The sequence below is a fragment of the Schistocerca nitens genome, chromosome 1 (assembly GCF_023898315.1).
Source record: "Schistocerca nitens isolate TAMUIC-IGC-003100 chromosome 1, iqSchNite1.1, whole genome shotgun sequence".
Classification (NCBI taxonomy): Eukaryota; Metazoa; Arthropoda; class Insecta; order Orthoptera; family Acrididae; genus Schistocerca; species Schistocerca nitens.
Window position 1 is genome coordinate 783244485 of NC_064614.1, and position 27047 is coordinate 783271531.

Here is a 27047-nt window from a genome sequence, read left to right on the forward strand (position 1 = left end):
AACTACATGACTCGATAACCGTTTCAGTATCACTTTTACTTGTTGAGCACGTACTCCTCGTGTACATTGTCCGTATAGTCAAACGGATACGGCACCACACATTCCACTGACTCACTTTGCAGAAACACTAATATTTCATCTGCCACTTCTCTCTCACTCTGCGAAATTCCCTGGGTTCATTTCTGACGAAATGTTAACTTCGGCAACTGTTGTACGTAAAATCAGTGTTCGATTTGTTTATCGTTGCCGTTGCTCTGCTTTATATCAACACGGATGGCAACGCAGCACTGTTGTGAGTTACTGTCGAATAAGAAGTTCTGTACGCTCTATAGCTTCATGCTGTGCTCACCATTTGATACATCCAGTCCAGCCCCCGGTTGCCATTAGTAGCGAATATTGTGGTTGCGCGGTAGACAATGTGTGGGCGTCGATCGCCGTAAAAATCTTTGCCCTTTTGCGACCTCGCATTCAAGGTTTTTCTTTTTTTTTTTTTTTTTTTTTTTTTTTTTTTTTTTTTTTTTTTTTTGTGAGTGAATTTGAGGCAAATAAGGAATGGCGGAAGAACCTTTCAAAAGACTCCTCTTCGCGCAGTGATTAAGACCAGCCATAATTCAGCTGCGATGTGGTCGCTGGACGTGGCTGCCCGGCCTCTTAATCCGCAAAGTTAAAGATTAGCCGGGCTGCAGCTGAGCTGTACGTCAGGCGAGGCGCCCCCACAATGGCTCGGCTTAGAGCCTGGTAAGGGCGGGGGGGGGGTGGGGGGGGGGCTCTGCCCCGCAGGAAAGAAGCCAGCGGCTGCGAAGAGCGCGCCGGTCACCGCAGCCGCAAATTTGTGTGCGAGACAAGGCGGATCCGCCTCCACTCTTAAAATTAAATTTGGGCCCCATTCCCCACCGTTTTACCGCAGACGTTTCGCCGTTCCCGCGTCCGATATGAATAATGCATAACGCGCGAAAATTATTGAACAACTGGGAAATAAATCGCTTCCGGCTCCTCGGTGGCAAGTGGCCAGGGGTAATCTTTTAGAGATTCGGCGGCGTGGCAGGCGCCATTAGGCGGGCGAGAGCTGTGTAACTCGGGCAGTCTGCTGCCAGGTGCAAGGAGAAGGGAGGGCGTGGATTCTCTGACAGAGCGAAGGAAAGGGGGTAGCGATGCACCGATACCTCTGTGCTTGCACATGGCGACACTGAATCAGTTCTGGCAATCCATCGACTACCCAGCGTCGCTGCAGATGCCCAGTTCACGTCTTCTAGAAGGCTCGGTGGTTTTAGATCCTCCTCATGGTTGGTTTGAAAGGCAATCTGAGGACTACAATAACTCAGATCGGCTTCTTTTCCTCTGGTCTTTCTAATAACCCTACGGCTTTTTCATTCACAAACATTTCAACCATCCACTATATTGTCTCCCTGATGGCTTGGTATTATAATACTGTCCTGCAGGTCAAAGAAATTTTCATGTGAAAGTCACCCATTTATAAATCTATCCCGAATTCTCGATCCTTCCATATACCTTTTTTCTTCTTCGATCTAACGCAATTTGTTCTTCCTGTTGCTAAGAAACTGCATTACCTGATGTGCCAACCTCTCTTGAGCCGTTCTAAGAAAATATCCGATTAACGGTCTTCTTTTCCTGACGGCCTCTGGGATTCTCTTAATATAGGTTTACAGTTCTTGGTTCGTCTTCTTAACTTGTCGACTACGAGGTCGAGATTTCCTCTCGAGGACCATTCAGAAATTCTAGTCTCTTAAGTAATCTTTTCAGTACGAATTTCAGCCTTCCTTCTGTGTATACGTACATCGTACACGGTCTAAAGGCATCGAGTATGACTTACAGTCCAAAAATCATAGTTTTCGGATTCGATCACAGCTGCTATTTCAGTTATGAATACAAATTATCATCAATGGCAGATAGAGACTTGACAGAGAAGGCGGAGAAACAGCCAGCAGTACAGGACAACCTGCTGCCATTCTGCTAGAGAACTGCCCCTAACAGGTGGAAGAAACACCAGTGATTAACTGCGTGACAGTGTAAGAGGCAGTGGAAACCGCTGCATTAAAAACACATTATGTATACCCTTAGGATCCGTGAGTGAAGAAAGTATGATAATGGTTTCTCCACTGGCAAAAAAACATTTCGGGTTATTCCTTCTTAAGAATCTCAGGAAGGCGACTGCCAAGGGGGCGAAAACAACGGGGAAAAACTGAATAATCAGCGAAAGAGTAACATTCTACGAATCGGGGCATCAAAGAAGCCTCAATTTGATAGGGAAGTAGAAAATTCGAAAAGCGAAACACAAGGCTCAGTTAAAATACTGTGGGGTCACTGAAGTCAAGAAGAGAAACGATAAGGATTACTTGTCAGACAAATATAGGATGATTTCAACTGCGGCTGGTGTAACGGGAATAAGATTAATCATGAACAGGGCAGCGCCTGAGTCAGTGTGAACAATTCTGCGATTGGATTATTCTCACCGGAATCGGTAGGAATCCAACGCCAAGCACAATAACTCAGTTATACAGAAGGAAATGAAGACTCTGGGTTCGCTAGTAAGAACGAGAGACGAGGAACACTAATACATGTCTGCAGTATACGTTAGTTGGTAATACCAAATCAAAAATCAAAAGAGGAGGACTCATACTTGGAAAAGGCCTGGGGGCGGGGGAAAATACTACCTGTATTGCATCAACGCGAAACAGAGTTTCCGAAATCGAGTATTGAGTTGTAAGGTGTATCAGAAACTGGCTCACAACCAACAAAATTCAATTGATTTAAGTTTACGAGACTAGTCCAGAAGAATGTAACTGAAAAGGAAAGGGACACTATTGCACTGAGGAATGATGAGATGCATTTGAAGTTCTCTCCGGTTATAGATACTGGGATAGTAATGCCACAATAGGCGGTTCACTTGAAGAGGAATAGACGTGTCTATAAATGGCGATCACAAAAGTTGGAGAGATGAACACACTTATACAGAAGGTAACTGGTAAGAGCGGAAACAGCACCCTTGTCTGCTAGGGTTTATTTAACAGAGTTTTTGGGCCCTCCAGTTTGGGGGTTGTGGCAATGGGCTTGTTTCCATTCCATGCCAAAAGTCTGACGCTGCCAGAACCGACCAGTATAAGTCTCGGATTTTGGACGCATCTGCAAGTAAACTACAACGGGTACGTAAATGGACTGTACACGGAATATACAAGATTTACGAACGAAAGGAAATAATATACTAAATGAGATTGAAAGACTGGAGCTCGATGTATCTGTACTCAGAGAAACGAAGAAAAAGGGAGCAGGGGAAGAGTGTTAAATAGTTATATCAATTTTTTAAGTAGAGCATCAAAATATATAAGAGGAAGAAGTTGGGTGTCAACACTGCTTAAATCTAAATGAGTCCAACAACCGATAGGGGTACGATGTACAAGTGACCGATTTTTAAAGCTCTGCATTGTGATCTATGGACAACCTACTATAATAGCAGGGAATAAGCGGTAAATGAGTATGAACTTTGCAACGAGAAGCTTAATTTTCATCAGCAATTTTGACGATGACGAAGTCTTGGAATTTGTAATTTAAACAGCATCGTTGTCCGTAAAGACACAGATGTGATATGGCATCAGGGAAAGGAATTAGGGAATAATAGCGCTTACAAATTATTATAAATATGTAGAGAATATGAATAAATAATTTCAGATACCTTATTCCAACACAAGGAAATACTCATCTACACTTGGGAGAAACCAGTGTGACATATCATTGACTTCATAATAGTCCGTAGAAACGGAAAATTTAGTGATGGAAGAGTACTTAGACAATCTGAACGTGCAAGTATCCACTATATGCTAATAGGGATAATTATTTATATCTTCAGACAATAGAGATCTACTTTAAGAATTCAACATTGCAGGAATCCATATTTAAACCAAAGCTGCTGAAACAGTATAGTGTTTAAATGCTATACTGCAACAGGATAGAGGAAAGCTATTTGTCGATTCGCTGGGTACACCAGAAAATACGATTACCTAAACACCACTGTCTCTCAAGGGATCACAAAAGTCAAGGGACTGAGAGAAGAAGGAACAAATTCAAGGAGAACCATCGAGAATTTGGAACACTAGATTCTCTCTCTTTCTGTGCCCATCCTTTTTATAGTCATCAGTCTTCTGACTGGTTTGATGCGGCCCGCCTGGAACTCCTCTCTTGTGCCCTCTTATCACAGAGGAGTATTTGCAACCTACGTACTCAATTATTTGCTGGCGGCATTCCAGTCTCTCTTTTCTTTTGTCATTTTTCCCTCTGCGATCCCCTCTAGTACCATCGAAGTTATTCCGTGATCTCTTTAACAAATGTCTCATTATGCAGTCCCTTCTTCTTGTCAGAATTTCCCATACATTCCTTTCCTCGCCGAGTCTCCGGAGAACCTCCTCGTTCCTTACCTTTTCAGTGGCCTGATTTTCAACATTCTTCTGTAGTACTACATCTCACATTCTTCGATTCTCTTCTGTTCCGGTCTCCCACAGACTACGTTTCACTATCAAAGAATACTGTGCTCCAAACTTAGTGTACATTCTCAGAAATGTCTTCCTCAAATTAAGGACTATGTTTCATGCTAGCAGACTTATTATGGCCAGGAATGCCCTTCTTGCCAGTGTTAGTTTGCTTCTCATGTCCTCCTTTCACCGTTCGGCATAGGTCTGCTGGCTACATAACAGAATTTCTTGTACTTTGTGATCACCAGCCTGATGTTAAATTTCTCGCTCTTCTCATTTCTGCTACTTCTTGACACTTTACTCTCAATCCATATTCTGAACTCATTACACGATTCATTCCATTCGACACATTCTCTAATTCTTCTTGACTTTCGCTGAGGATAGCAATGTCATCAGCGAATTATATCCTTGATATCCTTTCACCTTGAATTTTAATTTCAATATTGAACCTTTATTTCGGTCGTTGCTACTTCGATGTGTAGATCGAACACCAGGAGCGAAAGACTACATGCCTCTTTCACACCATTTTAATCGGAGCACTTCGTTCTAGGTCTTCAAATGTTTGTTCCCTCTTAGCTCCTGTACGTATTGTATGTTACCCGTCTATCCTTATAGCTTATCCCCACTTTCCTCAGATCACCTTGCACCAGTTGACATTGTCGAACGCTCTTTACAGGTCAACAATTCCTATTGGGTCTAAACTTCATACTAGTTACTAACCACCTTCCACACGGAGCACGTCCGTATCTCACCACTGACTTCTAGTATCAGCCGCACGCAGTTGAGGTCAACAAGTGTAAGGGCCTGAAGATGACGTTGTTACAACGTTGAAACTAGTTGCCAAAATAAAATCGACACCTTAAATACAGCTGGAGGAATTTCTTCATTTTGAATATAAATTGATACCAGATGACGTCCAACTGTCCTCCATTTCAACTATGGATGTACGAAGAATTCCTGTGAACGTGTCTTGATTTTTCTTTAGTCTTAGTTTCGTTATCAACCGCAGCGTCAGAATTGCCTCTATGGTGCCTTTACCTTTCCTAGTGCCAAACTGATCGTCATCTAACACATTCCCAATTCCATTTTCGAACCTTCTGTATACTATTCTTGTCAGCAATTTGGACGCATGAGCAGTTAACCAAATGTTCGAAAGTTCTCGCCAGTATGAGATTTTCACTCTGCAGAGGATTGTGCGCTGATATGAAAGTTCCTGGCAGATTAAAACTGTGTGCCGGACCGAGACTCGAACTCGGGACCTTTGCCTTTCGCGGGCAAGTGCTCTACCACTGAGCTACCCAAGCACGACTCACGCCCTGTCCTCACAGCTTTACTTCTGCCAGTACCTCGTCTCCTACCTTCCAAACTTTACAGAAGCTCTCCTGCAAACCTTGCAGTACTAGTATTCCTGAAAGAAAGGATACTGTGGAGACATGGCTTAGCCCCAGGCTGTTGCTAAGCCATGTCTTCTCACCAGACAATTCCTCCCCCTGATAGAGGTCTTCGACGTACTCTTTCCATCATCAGCTCTCTTCTCTACGTTGTGCAGTTGACTTCATATTGCACTCTTAATGTTACCATCCTTGCTTTTAATTTCGCCGAAGTTTGTTTTGACGTCTCTATATGCTGAGTCAGTTAGTTCGACAGTCATTTCCTTTTCGATTTCTTCACATTTTTCACGGAGACATTTCGCCATAGCTTCCCTGCACTTTTTATTTATTTCATTCACAGCCGACTTGTATTTCTGTATTAACGAACTTTTATGAATGGTACTGTACTTCCTTCTTTCATCGATCAACAGAAATATTATTGCGTTACCCATGGTTTCTTCGAAATTCACTTCTTTGCGTCTATGTTTTTCCTTCCAACCTTTGTAACTTCCATTTTTAAAGATATTCATTTCCCTTCAACTGAACTGCCTACTCAGCTATTCCTCATCGCAGTTTCTCTCGCCTCAGAGAACTTCAAGCGTAGCTCTGCATACCTTAGTACTACCGTACCCACTTCTTTGCGTAGTGCTTCTCCCTGAGAAATCTGTTAACATCACCACACTCTTCATCATCACTAAATTGTGATCTGAGTTCGTATCTGGTCCTGGTTACGCCTTACAGTCCACTGTTTCATTTCGGAATCTCTGACGATGATGCAATCTAATTGAAATCTTCCCACAATTTATTGTAGTCTTTCTCTTGTCTAATTCCTAGTACTAAGCGCATATTCATCTATAACCGTTCCACCAACTCATTCCCCTGCAGCCGTATCCCAGTGCTCTATGACCATTAGATATTCACCTACCTTGACATACCGAATTATCCGTTCAATATCCTCATAAACTTTTTGTATTTCTTCACCTTTCGTTGCGACGTCGGCATATATACCTGAACTGTCGCTGTCGGTGTTGGTTTGCTGTCGACTCTGATGAGAACAACTCTATCACGGTAGCTCATTCTATGCCCTACCTTCCTATTCATAACGAATCCTACTCCCGTTATCTATATTGTGCTGCTGTTGATAGTACCCTATACTCATCTGACCAGAAATCCTTGTCTTCTTAGCATTTCACTTTACTGACTCCCGCTACATCTAAATTCAGCCTTTTCTGTTTTCAAATTTTCTAGTTTCCCTACCACGTTCCACTCGCCGGCTCCTTTCGTTGGTTTTACGTCTTTTTATCATAGTCACCTCTTTCTTAACAGTCCCCTTCCAGAGACCCGAATGGGGACTATCCAGAAGTTTTTGCCACTGGACATATCTTCTTGACACTTCCTCCGCAGCAGGTGACATGTCGTGTGTACACATTATGTGCCTTTAATGCAGTGGTTTCCATTGCCTTCTGCAGCCTCATGCTGTTGGTCATTGCTGAGTCTTCCTTCTTTAGGGGCAGCTCCCCACCACAAGGGCAAGAGAGTACCCCTGAATCCCTGTCCGCTTCTCCGGCCTCTTTGACAAGACGGTTGACTGAATAAGGGTGCCCCTTATGCCAGAGGTCTTCAGCCACCATTACTGGTGATTTTTCTTACGAATTTAAGCAGTGGAGTGGCTAGAACCCGGGAATGAGAACTTTTTGATTACTAACCAAAGAAGCTATCCCTAGACCATAAAGAAGGAGAAGACTGTTCAATGTAGAATAGAGTACTTTGTTTCGAAGGATAAGGTCGAAGTGTTGATCATAAAGGAAAAAAAAAACATCACTGGGCGAGCGTGTGTGTATGAACTGGTAATACCATTGGCTGCAACAAAATGTCTGTGGCATGTAAGACTATAAAGTTTAAGGGAACTAACCCAAAAGACAGATAATAATGGAAGTTGAATAAATGAATTAAAATTCGTGCCACAGCTGGGACTTGAAATCAGGTCTTCTTGCTTCCTAACAGGAATGCTGACCTTTATACCACTGCAGCACTATGGTTAACATTTCTGCATGGACTACCAAAGTCGAGTGCACTCCCCAACACAAATTTAAAATCATATCTTCAGCTTATTTTCCCTCTAAATCGTCGCTATTGCAGGGTTGTCCGACACTGGAATAGCACCCACAGTTGAACGTAATGGGGAAATTCTCTACCTCAGGTGGTCGTATAGATCTTTTAATTAAACTTTCCTCGGGTCATTTAAGTCCCTTATCTGGCTACGATAATGAGTAAGAGGGAATGACGCATCAAAATTAATTTCGACAAGACGGATTACAGAACTTGGAACGTATTTAGTTCTCGAAGATGGGTGATATCTCTCAGTGACAGAGATATTGAGGCCAAGGTAGCGATGGGTACACTAGCGACTAGTGACGAAGTCCTTAAATGGCCTGATTTGGAACAATAGTTTTAGTCCACAAACCAAAAACGGATATTGTATATTATCACTGAGTATATGGTTAATTATGATGTACAAATGTGGCCATTTTCTACTAAAAGCGAGGGTAAGATAAGGAAATTGAACTATATTATGGGAAGATGCCTGCAGACCCCCCCCCCCCCATGAAGAAAAAATTAAAACACAAGACTGCAGGGTTTTTTAGTGTGTTAAGAAAGTGATTAATGACAGGTGGCCTGTGGAAGTGTTAATCTGGGGCCCAGGAAGAACTAAAAAGGGACAGACACCTTTGTCATGGAAGTTATACACTCATTGAGCAAAGAATGAGAAGGGGTTAACGACATTCGATTGATTTAACTGAGCCTACTGGAAGGAGGAAACGACTAGACTCTTGTGGTAAATGTCAGACAGGAAGCAAAATGCATGAAATAAATAGGACGCACAGTGAAGCCAAGGCGAAATGGTTGTAAGTACAATGTAAAGAATTTTTAAAAGAAATAGAAAGATTTATTCAGCCTAAGAAAAGAAATTAAAAGCGTGGCTATAAAAATTAAGAGTCAAGATAAATGCACTGCTAAACGCAGAAGATAGAGCAGGATTGTGGAACGACATCACTGAAGGCCTCTACTAGGGGATAAACTCTCTGACAACTTGATAGACTAGACAAAGAAATATGAATCGACAGAGCAAACCCAACAATAGTTCAAAGTACTGGGCGTGCCGTTCTACAGGATATCGCCAAGTAATACAGTGACTGGTACTTCTCAAACATAGAACTAAAATGCATTTAGCAAACACACGCTAACCTGATCACAGGTAGATATCTTTCAAGTTCCCAAAATTACACATTACATTGACTGCAGATAGAAACAGTTTAGAACAAAGTTTAAAGATAATAATAAATAATTTAAAACTCACTGATAAAACAAAAACGAACTGAAGTACCCCGTGCTTGTATGTTATGACAACAGACAATATCTACTGAATAGCCGACGAACTACACAAAAATAAAAACAAGAACAAGTTAAAGCAATAAGTGGCACTGAATAGCTAAATATGAAGTCCTGGTAAACCTGGCATAAGTGTAATAGATCTAGCTTGAAGCCTGCAAAGGCAGTGCTAATGAAAGGAGCCTAATGAAATGAAATAAAGGGGGCGGAGGTTCAAATAAGACAAGTTACAAGATATAAGCTTTCAACAACTTAAGATCAAACGCACTCACTAAGCAAGTCCAGAGATGCTATACCACCCACAACTGTTCTCCCGCTCCACACCGAGTCACAAACTGGCAAATACCCAATTAAATCCAAAAGACAAAACGTTTAACCCCGACTCGTGATCACAAGAACAAATTAACGGACGAAAGCCGTGTCACACGAAACCGTAAATAATGCTGTTGTTTCAAGTCTGTCAGAAACATCAATAACGACGAAGCAGCAAAGGGACTATAACTGAACAGAAACAGGGTACGGAAAAGCACTAAACAAATTCTACCGTATTTTACAGTCAGCTTCGCGGCACAAGCCCACTACCATAGGCAAAGTCATGAAACGTGCTGACCAAGATTATTTCTATTGGTTCAACAGGGTCTGTCGCAAGTTGTCGAGTCCCCCGACCCGGCGATTTCTTTGCTCGATGCAGAGCTGCCCTTTGCCGACGCGGCTCAACATAGTTATTTGGCTACATGACCCATTGACCAGTCTAACGAATTTTAATGAAATCATGTGAAAGGAGACAGTTTTCAGGATACCTATAGACGATTACATTTAACATGATTACTTTTAACATTAATGAACATACTCTGGTGTGCAAAACATAAGGACGCAAGCAACTTTCACACGATGTGTCATTGCCAAGTAATATAGCTCGATGAAAATCGGACCATACGCAGAAAGAATGGAAGAAACCTTGGGTATCAAAGTAGCTTGCCTCACTGGGGAGGGGGCGAATTTGGATGTAGTTTTCTGCGTTGCCAGTAATGACTGAATGTGACGTGGTATCTAGCAAAAGTACACTTTCGTGACGGACATTAAAGAAACCCTGAGATGTCAAGCTCTCCTTCGAACTCTACTGCATAAAACGTAATAAGGAAGAATCATCAAAATTTGGCACTAAAAAGAGTGCTGTTATCGTTTCTTACTGAGTAAGATATTATACAATAGAATCCACTACTTGTGAATATGAAGTTTCATGACAAATACGGATTCTGTTGCGAAATGTGTTAGGAAGTGTATTATGTCATTGTCAATAAGTACCCCGATGTACATCTGCCGAGAAACAAAATCCAACCCATTTGGATGTTGGCACTGTAGATTATATGATAGTTCTCCCACTTGTCTGAACTTGGATCTTCAGGATCGTTTCGACAATATTTTTCCGAAATTTTCATGATATGTCTCCAGATCCATAGATTCTACAAACGAACATGGGAAGTCGTTCAGTTGCCACAGTTTTAGGAATTCCAAAGGAATTTTATCTATGTTTTCTTAGGTGTTTAACCGTTAATCTTCGAAAGCTAAAGTCTAGTTCTAATACCAAATCCCTTACATCTGGTAGTGATGTTCGTCACAAATAACTATTTGGAAATAGTAACGGTGGCCAGAAAAACAACGCTAGAAAAAAGTGGCATTTATTACCCATTATTCAAGTTGACAGTTGCTCAGAAAGGAATTTCTGATGATTCTGTTGTTAATTTTTGATCATTTGCCAACAACATAAAAGGCCATACAGGTTGCAAAGCATGTTTTAAATCTAACCTGAAATTGACAACCGTTTCTATTTCATAAACGAACTTCTATTAAAAAAAACATAAAAAAATTTTGCATCACCTCGGTTGAGAGAGTTCTGGAACCTGTACAGAAAATTGATATAGAGATCAACAAAAACATCACTTCCCGCCTTTTTATGTCTCAAGAAAACCACACATTACATGTTGAACCAACATACAGCGAGACCTTCAGAGATGGTAGACCAGATTGCTGTACACACCGGTACCACTAATACTCAGTAGCACATCCTCTTGCATTGATGCATGCCTGTATCCGTAGTCGCATACTATGCACAAGTTTATCAAGGCACTGTTTGTCCAGATTGTCCCACTCCTCAACGGCGATTCGGCATAGATCCCTCAGAGTAGTGGTAGATCACGTCGTCCATAAACAGCCCTTTTCAATCTACCCCAGGCATGTTCGAGAGGGTTCATGTCTGGAGGCACTCTGTGACCAAAATGGTACTGAAACAATGACAGACTAAAGGCCGAAATACTAAAGGTCTTTTTCCAAAGCTGTTTCACAGAGGAAGACTGCACTGTAGTTCCGTCGTTAGATTGTCGCACAGATGACAAAATGGTAGGTATCGAAATAGACGACAGAAGGATAGAGAAAAAATTAAAATCGCTCAAAAGAGGAAAGGCCGCTAGACCTGATGGGATACCAGTTCGATTTTACACAGAGTCCGCAAAGGAACTTGCCCCCATTCTTGCAGCGGTGTACCGTAGGTCTCTAGAAGCGCATAGCGTTCCAAAGGATTGGAAAAGGGCACAGGTCATCCCCGTTTTCAAGAAGGGACGTCGAACAGATGTGCAGAACTATAGACCTATATCTCTAACGTCGATCAGTTGTAGAATTCTCGAATACGTAATATGTTCGAGTATAGTGACTTTTCTGGAGACTAGAAATCTACTCTGTAGGAATCAGCGTGGGTTTCGAAAAAGACGATCGTGTGAAACCCAGCTCGGGCTATTCGTCCACAAGACTCAGAGGGCCATAGACGCGGGTTCCCAGGTAGATGCCGTGTTTCTTGTTTTCCGTAAGGCGTTCGATACAGTTTCCCACAGTCGTTTAATGAACGAAGTAAGAGCATACGGACTATCAGACCATTTGTGTGATTGGATTGAATAGTTCCTAGGTAACAGAACGCAGCATGTCATTCACTTCCGAAGTAAGAGTGATTTCAGGTGTGCCGCAGGGGAGTGTCGTAGGACCGTTGCTGTTGTGTCTAGACAAGACAGTCGAGACGCAAGGCGAGGAAGCCGAAAGGGCACGCGTCAACTCACGCAGGCTTGTATAGGTCTGAAACAGGATTCGTAATGAATGCTATAAAGAAAAGTACGTAGCTGCTAGAATACTTAACTTTATTCCATCATTTGTATACAGCATTCTTGATGATACAAGTGAGACTCTATCTTGAAATGGTTTATGGCGGCTTGCTAGGTCGTAGCCATGGACTTAGCTGAAGGCTATTCTAACTGTCTCTCGGCAAATGAGAGAAAGGCTTCGTCAGTGTAGTCGCTAGCAAAGTCGTCGTACACCTGGGGCGAGTGCTCGTAAGTCCCTCGAGACCTGCCGTGTGGTGGCGCTCGGTCTGCGTTCACTAACAGTGGCGACACGCGGGTCCGACATGTACTAATGGATCGCGGCCGATTTAAAGCTACCACCTAGCAAGTGTGGTGTCTGGCGGTGACACCACATTCCTCCCCCGCAAATCGGCGAACGGTCGTGTTATAAGGCTTCCGCCCGCCGTGGGGAGGGTCCCATGTTGACGTATGCGATGAGGTGGGGAGCCTAACAACAGGCGAGGCTGTGCCACCCGCACCCGGCCATTCGGTCCGAGGGGAGCTAGGAAACGCCTGGAAACCTAGTCCAGGGTGCACGTCAACATTCGGTGTATGCGCCCGTAATGAGACAGGAGGGGCCGAAGGGTCGACCTCCATGTGGTCGAGGCACCCGACGGGCGAAGACGACATCTGGTTCGGAGCGGCCAAGAGTTCCATGGCGGAGGACATCTGGTCACGGGAAGCGATCGGCGGCGCGTGACCCAGGGAGGCGCTGGGCGGCTGCAGCGAAGCGTCCACTGCGCGCGGCGCCGGCGGGAGAACAGGCGGCGGCGGCGGCGGCAGCGGCGCGTCGCCATGGGGAAAAATGGATGGCATCGTCAGTAACACCTGGGGATGAGGCGAGCCAGTAGATGGGTCCCCAGGGCGCTGACCGGACGGCACCGTCGTTGAAAGCAGACGGGGAGCGGCAGAACCCAGGCGACGGCAGAGGCGCAGCTGATTGAGATGCCGACGCACCTCACCAGAGGCCCCCAAAACCAAATACATCGCACGGCCGAGGCAGCGAAGAATGCGCCCTGCGAGCCAACGCCGTGAACCTCGATAGTTGCGATAGAAGACAACGTCGCCAGGAGCAAAAGCAGGAGTCTGCCGCTGCACAGGAACCTAATGCGGTGGATGTAGCAAAGGCATCAAGGTTCGATGAGGACGACCGTGGAGCAACTCAGCCGGCGAGCGACCATCGCGGGGCTGAGAGCGATATGAGGACAGAAAGAGCAATAACGCGTCCTCCCGAGAATGCGACTCTTTCAACTTCAACATCTGTGACAAAGTCCGGACCAAGCGTTCAGCGGCACCGTTTGACTGAGGCGAAAACGGCGCGGATGTCAGATGTTGAATACCATTGGCCTTGCAGAATGACTGAAATTCTGCGGACATGAATTGTGGGCCATTGTCGGGAACAATAGTCTGCGGAAGACCTTCAATGCAAAAAATAGCAGACAAAGCTTGGATTGTGGCAGAAGACGTCGTGGAAGACATCCAGACAACAAAAGGAAAATTACTGAAAGAATCGACCACAACCAACCATCGAGCATTCCAGAATGGACCAGCAAAATCAATGTGCAAGCGTTGCCAAGGGGAAGTGGCGTTCGGCCATGCAAAGAATTTCCGCGGCGGTGCGGATTGTTCAGCACACGCCATGCAAGAAGAGCACATATTCGTAATCGCATCATCGATTCCGAACCAAGTACAGTGCTGACGAGCAAGTTGTTTCGTTCGCACTATACCCCAATGTCCTTGGTGGAGAAGCCGTAAGACAGAGGACTGTAACGAACGTGGGACCACGACTCTGGACTGATCATTATCAGAACGCAACAACAAAACACCACGTCGTACAAAAAGTCTCTCCTTGTGAGCAAAAAATCGGCGAACCAGCGGATCCTCGATCCGCGACTTTGACAAGGGCCATTGCGTAGCAACAAAACGCAAAACGGTAGCAAGGACAGGGTCAGAAGCTGTGGCTGTAGCTACACGACGAAAATGAATCGGAAACGATTCGACCACATCATCGGTTTCCGAATCAATGACCATGCAAGCAAGTTCAGAAGAATCGAATGCTTTATCCTCAGCAACAGGCAAACGGGACAACGCATCAGCGTTTCCGTGCTTAGCAGTGGACTGATACAAGATATCGTAGCGGTACTGTGAGAGGAAAATAGACCAGCGAATGAATTTCTGCGCTGTACGCGGAGGTACAGGCTTATTCGGATGAAAAAGCGATGTCAAACGTTTGTGGTCTGTGATGATGGTAAAATGACGACCACACAAGAAATCTGAAACTTTGTAACACCAAACACGAGAGCCAAAGCTTCTTTCTCTATTTGTGAATAATTCCTTTGCGCTGACGAGAGCAATTTAGATGCGAAGGCAATAGGGCGATCATGCGAGCCATCTTTGTGCGCAAGCACAGCACCGATCCCGAAATCCGATGCATCTACCATCAACAAAAGGGGTTTCTGGGGATCGAATGGCGTAAGGCAAGTATTTGAAAGCAACGCCGATTTCAACTGGCGAAAGGCGCGTTCGCATTCCGTCGTCCAGACGAACGGAACACCTTTACGACGTAAGCGATGAAGCGGAGCTGAAATGGAAGAGGCATGCGGGATAAACCTGGCATAGTAGTTAATTTTTCCCAACACACTCTGTAGCTGCTTCAAATTCTACGACGAAGGCAAGTCTTGTATGGCACAAGGAGCTCTGGACTGGGATGTATGCCTTGGGCATTGATTACATGTCCCAAATATGGTAAGTCACGAGCAAAAAACACACATTTGTCCTTCCACAAGCGAAGACCATTTTGTCGCAATACTTGAAATAATGTTCGTAGATTTTCTAAATGTTCGGCTGCTGTCCTTCCGGAGATCACAATATCGTCCAGATAGTTTGCTGCAGTAGGGACCGACGCACTAACAGTTTGTAAATATTGCTGAAACAATGCAGGGGTGGATGCACACCCGAATGGCAGTCTTTTGAATCAGTACAAACCAAGATGCTTGTTAACCACCAAGACGCGCTGGGATTCTTCGTCCACTGGTATTTGCAAGTACGCATCTGCTAGGTCCAACTTCGAAAAGTATGTACCCGGGCACAGTTTATCAAAAAGATCTTCCGGGCGGGGTAAAGGAAAAGTTGCAATCACTAGTTGTGGATTCACTGTTGCCTTGAAGTCCACACAAAGTCTCAGTTTTCCTGAAGGTTTTGGCAAAATTACTAAGGGTGAGGCCCAGAGAGAAGCCTGCACACGTTCAATTACACCTTGGGATTCTAAATCGTGTAATGTTCTTGCGACCTCATCACGCAATGCGTGGGGAACATTGCGCGCTCTGAAAAATTTCGGTTGCGCGTTGACTGTCAGTTCCAAATGTGCTTCATAGTTCTTAGCGCAACCAAGGCCCGGTGCAAAAATGTCTGCAAATTCTTCACATAGACGAGAAACACTGGCGGAAGGCACAGTCTGGTTCACTGATAGTACCTGATTTACGACAGACATGTTAAACAACTGAAATAAATCAAAACCAAACAAGTTCACTGCAGAAGAAGAACGAAGGACGTAAAATGACACAAGTTTTGTTTGTCCCTTGTATGTTGCAAGAAGAGTGCACTGTCCTAACACAGGGATATTCTGTCCTGAATAACTATTTAACTTAACATTTGCGGCATGCAACGGAGGTTTGCCCAGTTGTTTGTACGTGTCGTGATTGATCAATGAAACTGCAGCTACGGTATCGAGCTGGAATGGGATCACTTTGCCTTCAAGGTCCAAGTCTACAAAAAGTTTATTGTCCTGCTGACAACAAGAGCGACTTTCTCGTGCAATGTGAACTGATACTGGTACAGAAGCACTTGCAACCTGACGAGATTTCCGGCGACGTCGACGCACACTTTTTGTGGGATGAACAAAGTCACTGTTAGAGAAAGTGGCACTGGACGGAGTGGAATTAACTACATGAATGTCCATGGGCGAAGGTTCACGAGCCTGAGTATTCTTGGTTCGATTCCGGCGCGAAGGAGCTTTTTCTGGCAAACACTTTGAACATGTCTTTTCTTATGACAATAAAAGCAAATAGCTTGGCGTGACGGGCAATTGTCACGCGAATGTCTAGTTGCACACCGCGGGCATGATTTCACTGCATTTGCTTGCTGCTGCGGGACACATGGCTGCGCGGACGTGCGCGAGGGCTGTTTACAGTTCCGTGCAGCTCGCCCAGCGGGCCGGTTAATGTGACACACGGCTGGCGAAGTTTCAAATGATTCCTGTGCAAAGTCAAGTGTGTCTTGCCTATCCAATATGTCTATCAATTGTTGAAGGGAGGGATTAACTAGTTTCAAAATCTGTTCCCGTATATGAATATCAAAAACGTTCTGTGCTATTGCATCACGTACCATTGTATCTGAATAAGGGAGTCCACATTCACACTCAAAAGCACAATCCCTAGTAAGTCCTTGCAATGTTGCAATCCACTCCCTATTAGTCTGACCGGCCGTACGTTTCGTACGAAAGAACGTATACCTTTTTGCAACGACATTAACTGTGTCTTTGACATAGGCATCTAACGCCGACAAAATTTCTTCGTGGGACAGAGTTGCTACGTCGCGTCGGGGAAACAATTTCACTATCACACGGTAAGTGGACACACCTACACACGAAAGCAAAAACGGCTGCCGCCCATTACCTTAAAGTCTGTAGGCGGCGAGAAGGAGTCCAAATTGGCGTGACCACTCCGTCCATGATTCCTGGGTTGAATCAAAAGGCCGAAACTGGGGTGCAACTGCGTGTTGTGGCTGCGGTAGCGGTGAAGCGGCGGCGGCCGCATCGTTTTGCAGTGCACGTTGACCCTGGACGAGCTGTCCAAGGGCATCCAATAACGCCTGCGTCTGCTGATTCTGCAAGCGATATAATTCGGACAGTACATCTGGAGAATGTGGCGAAGCCATGACACAAGGAAATTGAGGCAAAGCAAGGAGAAAGAACAAGATCCTGATTGATCCGCGTCGCCAAATATGTTGTGTCTAGACAAGACAGTCGAGACACAAGGCGAGGAAGCTGAAAGGGCATGCGTCAGGCTCAAGCAGGCTTGTATAGGTCTGAAACTGGATTCGTAATGAATGCTATAAAGAAAAGTACGTAGCTGCTAGAATACTTAACTTTATTCCATCATTTGTATACAGCATTCTTGATGATACAAGTGAGACTCTATCTTGAAATGGTTTATGGCGCCTTGCTAGGTCGTAGCCATGGACTTAGCTGAAGGCTATTCTAACTGTCTCTCGGCAAATGAAAGAAAGGCTTCGTCAGTGTAGTCGCTAGCAAAGTCGTCGTACAACTGGGGCGAGTGCTCGTAAGTCTCTCCAGACCTGCCGTGTGGTGGCGCTCGGTCTGCGTTCACTAACAGTGGCGACACGCGGGTCCGACATGTACTAATGGACCGCGGCCGATTTAAAGCTACCACCTAGCAAGTGTGGTGTCTGGCGGTGACACCACAGTTGCTATTCACAATATACATAAATAACCTTGTGGATGACATCGGAAGTTCACTGAGGCTTTTGGCGGATGATGCTGTGGTATATCGAGAGGTTGTAACAATGGAAAATTGTACTGAAATGCAGGAGGATCTGCAGCGAATTGACGCATGGTGCAGGGAATGGCAATTGAATCTCAGTGTAGACAAGTTTAATGTGCTGCGAATGCATAGAAAGAAAGATTTAGCTACAATATAGCAGGTCAGCAACTGGAATCAGTTAATTCCATAAATTATCTGGGAGTACGCATTAGGAGTGACTTAAAATTGAATGATCATATAAGTTGATCATCGGTAAAGCAGGTGCCAGACTGAGATTCATTCGAAGAGTCCTAAGGAAATGCAATCCGAAAACAAAGGAAGTAGTTTACAGTACGCTTGTTCACCCACTGCTTGAATACTGCTCAGCAGTGTGGGATCCGTACCATATAGGGTTGATAGAAGAGATAGAGAAAATCCAACGGAGAGCAGCGCGCTACGTTACAGGATCATTTAGTAATCGCGAAAGCGTTACGGAGATGATAGATAAACTCCAGTTTGAAGACTCTGCAGGAGAGACGCTGAGTAGCTCGATAGGGGCCTTTGTTGAAGTTTCGAGAACATACCTTCACCGAGGAGTCAAGCAGTATATTGCTCCCTCCTACGTATATCTCGCGAAGAGACCATGAGGATACATTAGAGCCCGAACAGAGGCATACCGACAATCCTTCTTTCCACGAACAATATGAGACTGGAATAGAAGGGAGAACAGATATAGGTACTCAAGGTACCCTCCGCCACACACCATCCCATGGCTTGCGGAGAATGAATGTAGATATCGATGTAGAACTTGCTGGCCATTCCAGTCGAGCGATGTCGTTATCCTGAAGGAAGTCATTCACAAGGTGTGCACGATGGGGCCGTAAATTGTCGTACATGAAGACGAATATTTCGCCAATATGCTACCGATATGGATGCACTGTCGGTCACAGGTTGGCATTTACGCACCGCAGAGCTGTTACGGCGCCTTTCATGATCACCAGCGGCGTACGTCGGCCTCACATAATGCCACCCAAAAACAGATGGGAACCTTCACCTTGCTGCACTCGCTTGACAGTGTGTCTAAGGCTTTCAGCCTAAACGGGAGGCCTCCAAACACGTCTCAGACGGTTGTCTGGTTTGAGACATTTGCGAAACTCGCGACACTCATCGCTGAAGAGAACGTGATGCCAATCCTGAGGGGTCGATTCGGCGTATTCTTGGGCCCATCGGGAGTGAAGTTGCGCATCATGCAGCCTATTGTGCGCTGTTTGAGTCGTAACACGAGGTCCTCTGGCTGCACGAAAAGCATTATTCAACATGGCGGCGTTGCTATCAGTGTTCCCCAGAGCCTTAATCCGTAGATAGTGGTCATTCACTGCATTAGTAGCCCTTGGGTGGCCTGAGAGAGGCATGTCATCGACAGTTCGTGTCTCTCGGTATCTCCTCCACTTCCGAACAACATCACTTTGGTTCACTTCGAGACGCCTGGACACTTCCCTTGTTGGGAGCTCTTCCTGGAACAAAGTAACAACGCGGACGCAATCGAACCACGGTATTGACCGTCTAGGCACGGTTGAACTACAGACAACACGAGCAGTGTACCTCCTTCCTGGTGGAATGACGAACTGATCGGCTGTCGGACCCCCTCCGTCTAATAGGCTCTGGTCATCTTTTACATCTTTGCTCGGGTTTAATGACATCTCTGAACAGTCAAAGGGACCGTGTCTGTGATACAATATCCACAGTCAACGTCTACCTTCAGGAGTTCTGGGAAACGGGGTGATGCAATTTTTTTTTTTAATTGTGTAGAACCGGAACAGGGAAATAATACACAGTTCTGCAGAACAGATTTACTACTCAGTGCAAATGAATTAAGTCCTGGAGCATGTCGACAGGGGTTGCCCAGCTGTGCACAGTAAGTTAGACGTCACATAGCGTGAGGTGAGCGACAAATGGGGCTCGCACTGCAACACGAGCAGTTTAAGGGACGGGAACAGACTGTGGTGTTAATCAGCAAGCAGTTACTGTGCGACGTGGTGGTATTCTTCATTTCAGCAAGGTCCGGAGACAAGATTTTGATTACTTCACACGAGGGAAACTGGAAGAGGGAAGAAGTGTAACGTGTGAAGCCCAGGAGTTTCCTATTGCTCGCAGCATTTTTTAACGTGCATGGGAAACGTTTCGAGCCACAGGCTCTGCTGTCCGAAGGTGAGGAGGTACCCGACCACTGTCAGCTACAGAAGCAAATGACCTCTACATGGTGCTGGAGGTGAGAATGGACCCACGGCAAACAGCGGCTGCAGTTGCAACTACACTGAACCGGATTTCAAGGCACGCAGTTTCACACTACACACTCGGGCGGCGACTGCATGGTAATGATCTCTTTCCCCGACGACCGGCATGTTGTGTTCTGTTATCACACACACATTGTGATGGTGCCTTGAGATTAGGGACTGGACCGAAGACGAATGGGTTGGCGTGCTCTTCTCAGTCGAGAGCAGATTCAGTGTTATTGTGAGCAGTGATTCTAAACGTACACTCATATCGAGAGAGGTGGAACACGTAATTCACTTGGAACATTGTCAAACATGATCGTTTTGGTGGTCTAGGTGTTACGGCGTAGGGAGTCATAAATTTTCATGTGCATACTAATCTCCAAATATTTGAACACAGCACACTGACCGGTCAACGTCATCGCGACAAGATATTGTTTCTCTGAGTTTCTTTTCAGGGGTGCATTCGACCCTGACTCCACTTTTATGGTTGATAATACGCGACAGAGTCGAAGGTCCTCGGTGAATCTACTGGCCTTCTCTCCCGCGCCCCCTACTCACCCCTGACCTTAATTCCCTTCGGGTAGCCGGCCGAAGTGGCCGTGCGGTTAAAGGCGCTGCAGTCTGGAACCGCAAGACCGCTACGGTCGCAGGTTCGAATCCTGCCTCGGGCATGGATGTTTGTGATGTCCTTAGGTTAGTTAGGTTTAACTAGTTCTAAGTTCTAGGGGACTAATGACCTCAGCAGTTGAGTCCCATAGTGCTCAGAGCCATTTGAACCAATCCCTTCGGGTAAGTGTGAGATGCGGTGGGGAGACGTGATGCGGCAGGTCCACATGCAACAACGACCTCCAACAGTTTTCATCTGCTTTGGTGGAGGAATGGAGCGTTCTATGATTAGAAATCCTTACAACCCTTGTGCCCATCATGAAAGCTGGTAGGAGTGACAAAGACTTTAATAGGCTGTTAGCTCCAACTAAGCGAATCGAACTCGACTGTATCCTTCATAATGGATCGCGCTTGAGAAATTCTCTTTCGATTTGCCTCCAAACGTCTTCAAGGCTCTTCGTTAGTATCACTGGCTCGACAGTCTTGCACTTGGCCTGTGTTGCTCGTACGCCGACCGATGTTTCGACGCCTCACAAGGGGAATCTTTTTTTCAAACGTATAAACCACGAACTCTAATCAACCGAATGCTTGCAACACACCACAGCACCACGAACCAACATCAGTTAAATCTTTGCAACACGCTATAGATATGATCACCACCGGTAACACACTGTAATGTCATGTTCAGTTGTAATCTTTTTCGCCAAAATATCAGTATTCAAAGCGGAATTTGTTGTTGTTACGAAACACGTGCGACAGCAGAACTGTCAAACTGAACGTCACTATTCTCTCTTTTTTTCTTTTTTTCCCTTATACATGTGGTAGCAGAACTGTCAAACCGAACGTCACATTTCAATCATTGAGATTTTCATACAAAAATAACAAACCAAGTTACGGACTTTCCCGGTGGATTTTTAGAATTATTTTCTTTCATACAAACCTTGTCCTGACAATTAACAACACAACAAGAACAAAAAAATCAGTTAAATTCGTCGATCCTTTCTAAAGTGATGCGGCAACTGATTTATATTTAGAAAAGTTTAATTGCGAGCGGTTTCGACGGTCTGTTCGACCGTAGTAATGTTCCTAGATAAAGGAAATATGGACTTAGCATCATTTATGCAAAATGTGCAATATCATAATCTCAATAGAAAGTCATAAAGCGAACTTACGTTAGCTAATATACACTGAATTAGAAGAAATGTATGTGTTCTTGCAACCAGTACAATCTTAAGCCGTAAATGAACTATAATTACAAATTCTGTAAAAATATATAATTTTTACTATACTTTTGTATCTCATTTCTAATATTAGTGAATAAGTTCGTAGCGATTTTCCATGAGTTTAATACACATAGCAGAGACTTTAGTCGTCAATAATACATTATCCTTCATTATTTACAACAGTTTGCTAACGCTGGGTAACTGTACGATTTTACAACTGTACAAATCATTTTGTTCTGAGGCGAAGAACTTGTCGAGCCATGTTCCAAGGAAATTTTCATCCGGAAACGAAGTTCATTGAATATTGTGCGATAGACAACGGAAAAGGTGAAAATCTGATGGCACAAGGTCAGACGAATAAGGTGGATTCGGAATGTATTCCCAACACAACTCCTTTATAGTGTTTTTTGTTAGTCTAGCGGGCGGGCGTTGTCCTGAAGTACTGTAGCATCAGATCACGTAGTCTTCCTGGTCGTTGTTCTAGGATCGCATCTGAAAGACGTCGTAGTTGTCGACAATAAATGTCAGCATAGGTGGCTACACCTCGGGGAAGCAGTTGGTAGCACAAACACCGCCGCTGTTCCACCAGACGCATAACATTACCTTTTGTGCATACGCGCAGGTCTTTGTATGGTGAGATGCTGCTTTATTCGGGCTCAATCATTCCTTTCTTTCATGTCAGCATGAAGTCAACATTTCTCGGCAGCAGTAACGATATACGATAGGAATGATCGGTGTCGTTCAAAAGTCATTTGCTAACGGGAAAGCAGGAGTGCAAGCTTTCCCAATTGGATGCATATGTCGAACGATGGTGGAATGATGACAGATGATCACATCTGGCAGTTCTTGAGAGCGCTGAACTGGTAGTTGGGGATTAATGCGTTTAAACGATCTTCATCGATCTCCATCAAGCCGCAAAGGTCTTTCTGAATGTCGAGAGTCACTAACATCAAACAATCCTCCTTAAAACGAGAAAACCATTTTTATTTCTTGCTGTGGTCTACCCTTGGCCCAAATGTTTCTTTCTGCCTCCGGTGCTGCGCCTCTCTATTGAATTAAAACAGACGAATTTGTGGGAAAAGTTTCGATTGTTCCACTTGGCATTCCATCTCCTAGCGTCCAAAGCAGCACTCATTATCTCCAAATGACAAAATTACAGTATATAAACTCAAATAGCAACAATGAACAACAATAAATGAACCCAAAGTAGCCGGAAAACTAACATGCAAAACATAAACGCTACGAACGTATGCACAACGTAATAATACAGAAACGGTGTTATTCATTGCTTCAGATACATTCATCAGTTGCTGTCCCAGTACCCATTTTTAGGTGGATGGACGGAAATCAGTTATTACACAGTTATTTCAGCGAATGGATAGTCTCAGAGGAACACGTCTGCAAAGAAGCAACAATGCAAACTACTTGCTTCGAGAAGTATCTTGTTTTTCCTATCTGAATTCAGGGATGACCATAGTGCTCGTTTTTCTCTCAACCATTTCTGGAATATTTCATGTTTGCACAATAAAACTTCACTGGTGAGTGAAAAATGAGAAAATACAATAGCTATTATTGGTATCTGCAGGGGATATTATTGCGCTGTAGAGCACAAAACCGTAACGTTTTTTTCTGAATGTAGAAGCTCCGTCAGGAAATTCTGAATGGATGACCAGGAGCAACGCACGTAATTAATTTTTGCTCAAATTGCCTGCTTCGGGAAATTGATGTTTGCACCCCGTGTGCTGGTCGTCCATTTTCATCACACGTGAAAGCACGCCTCGCCATTCCTGTTCCGAGCTGCTTTAGCCTCTGTCTGAACATTACAGACAGAGATTCAGCTGCTTCTAAAGCCGAATCAAGTACAGTAATTCATATAACTTTCCTACCACATCATGCAGCTAAGTTTTATATTAAGCTACATCACTTGAATATGACTAACATATCCTCCAAATTCTACTTGACGCTGCATATCTTTTATAGTCAATATATGAATTACTGCGAAGTCCTATCTTTCTCGTCAAGGATGGGTTCACGCACATTACCCTCAGTACGAAATTACTTTGCTTTTACTTCCCTTACATAAATTTACGTCTTGTGACCTGTAAATATGTTACATACACATACAATGACGAGCCGCAACATTTACCACCTCTCACAACAAATTTACCAGTCACAAAATGCTCAAGCACCTATAATACTACCTTGTGGTAAATTCCATTGCACATGTGCTGAAATTTCATCTCTCTCCTCTTTTTTTATACTTCACGAAAAAAAAAAGCTTAAGTCAACTACTCCACCTTAGTTTTACCTCACCATCCAGTTTCACTGTTTTCTTATCTTTTATAGTTTACACTTCCATTACTTGCAGTGTGTGTGTGTGTGTGTGTGTAATATCATTTCACACAAGTTAGCTGAAGTGTTTCAGAATGATGATTTCTAATCAACATTATTACAAGCACATTATTACAAGCACAAGTCTGTGCGTGTGTGTGTGTGTGTGTGTGTGTGTGTGTGTGTGTGTGTGTAATATCTTTTCACACAAGTTAGCTGAAGTGTTTCAACATTATTACAAGCAATTCGATATGTCAGATTAACGATCTATCTCCTATTAAACGGAAGAATTTTTCACACAAAATAAGTGAAATTTAACGTATTATATACATTTATTTCACACAGTAAATCAGTACTGGATCATATTTTAAGTTTTTACATTTTCACACAAGCACAATACACGATACAAGAGAAAAAAGACGGCGCAGCAATCATCACAAGTGAACTGTTCAACACTGCTCTGCGCAGTACGCGCCCTGTTCAGTCTACAATGCATATATTTTTCTCAGGAGATGACAAATTCAGTAAGGGTCTCACCATTCAACTCGTCTATCTATAATCCGACCACATTTTTACTTAGAAGTGTAATGTTATATCTGTTACTTACAAGGAAACCTGAAGTGTGACCCATGTGTATAATGACTCGTCATATCCTAATAATTATTTGCAGTTTTAATATGATACATTATGCAACAACGTGTAGCACAGTTTTATTAGCTTTGCTGCACACTTCTTTAGTATAAGTCCATTGTGAAAGTCTTTATCGAAAATAGTCTCTCCTACTGTTAATGGCTTATCAAACACTATATTTACTGTTTATTTCAAGAGCACCTAAATTATCGTTAGGAATAATGCTTGTAACACCTATATCGATTAGAGGCAGGTTTATATTATGTAACTGTGTATCCACAATTGTGAAGTGTTTATTCTTTGTTAGTTAAGGTCAATGATTTGTGACAGGAAATGATTGTTACAACATTGAAATTTTATAGCAGATGTATGTTTCTGAAGAAAACTATTGACATGTGGAACAATCGGGTCTACTGCCGGATGTTTGTGTCTCTCTGGCACAATATTTCGGCCACGTAACCCGTTGCCTTCTTCAGGTGCTACCTGATACTGCCGTGTTGGAGGATCTTGTCCAGTATTTATACCCAGAGGGCGCTGGGTGCTCCATTTGCCGTCTGCGCCCGCCTGGCGCTGCTTGTAATGTGTTGTCTCTTCCCTGGTGTTCCCGCGGACGTCCGCGCCCGACTTGGGCGCCATCTGTGGCAGCTCTCTGAGGCCTGTCCTGTGTCGGGCGTTCCGTCCGCAGTCGGCGCCCGCCAGGTGCTGCTCCTGAGGTTTTCACCCCTCCCTGGTGCTCCTACGGACGTCCGCGCCCGGCTCATCCACCATCTGTGGTCGTGGCAGTTGTCTGGGGCCGGACCCGCATGTGGCGTTCCGTTCATGGTCCGCGCCCGCTCGGCGCTGCTCCCGAGGTGTTGGCACTTCCATGGTGCTCCGACGGACGGAATGAACCAACAAACTCCTGAAGAAGTAGTAACGCTGCAGGAGTAGCGCCAGGCGGGTGCGGACCGCAACTCCCGACGCAGGACGGGCCTCTGACAGCCGCCACGACCGCAGATGATGGACGAGCCGAGCACGGTCAACCGTCGGAGCACCAGGAAAGTGCCAACACCGCAGGATCAGCCAGGCGGGGGCAGACCGCGAATGGAGCGCCCAACAAAGGACAGGCCGCAGAAAGCTGCCACAGATGGAGACCAAGTCGGGCGCGGACGTCCGAGGGAGCACCGGGGAAGAAACAACACCTTACAAGCAGCGCCAGGCGGGCGCGGACTGCGAACAGAGCCCCCGACGAGAGACGGGCCTCAGACAGCTGCCACAACTGCAGATGGTGGACTAGGCGGGCGCGGACGTCCGTCAGACACTAGGGAAGTGGCAACACCTCGGGAGCAGCGCCGAGCGGGCGCGGACCACGAACGGAACGCCACATACGGGTCCGTCCCCAGACAACTGCCACGACCACAGTATTGGTAACTGGCTGAAATTCTGCTCTGGTAGTTTTCAGTACAGTATACAATGCCAAGACATGTGAAATACTGTAGTAAGTTGGATCCAGTTCATATGTTTTGAGACATAGTTTACACAAGTTTTGATCACATCGGCAAATGGTACCACGTCATTTTCCAAACATATATCACAATGCTCTCCTAGTTTGCTGCACTTGACTAAAATCTACACACTTCAAGTTCTTTGATACTCACCGCCTGTTCTAGTTAAACTTCTGAATTGCAGGTAAATGATCTTTTAGTAAAAACGAGTCTTTACTTACATACTCTTTCGGAAATACGACGTTCTGATTCACTATATTAAATTCACATAGCCCACGTGGCAAATACTTTTTTGTGTGTGTTACGCTTTACGTTTTGTGGTTATGTACAAATCAAGTCAGTGCTACATATACTCCATAGAATTTCGTAAATACATCCAACAGTATTCCAAAAACATGACGTGGCCGTTTGACGGCACTTCTGTCCCAAGAATCTTTCACCACAAGAGCCAAAACGTCCGTAAACTTGAATAAAAATGCGTCTTGATGTGAACAGCCATCTGAAGAATAATCTGGCGGTTCAGTACCGGTTACAGTGCTATTTGTGAAATAA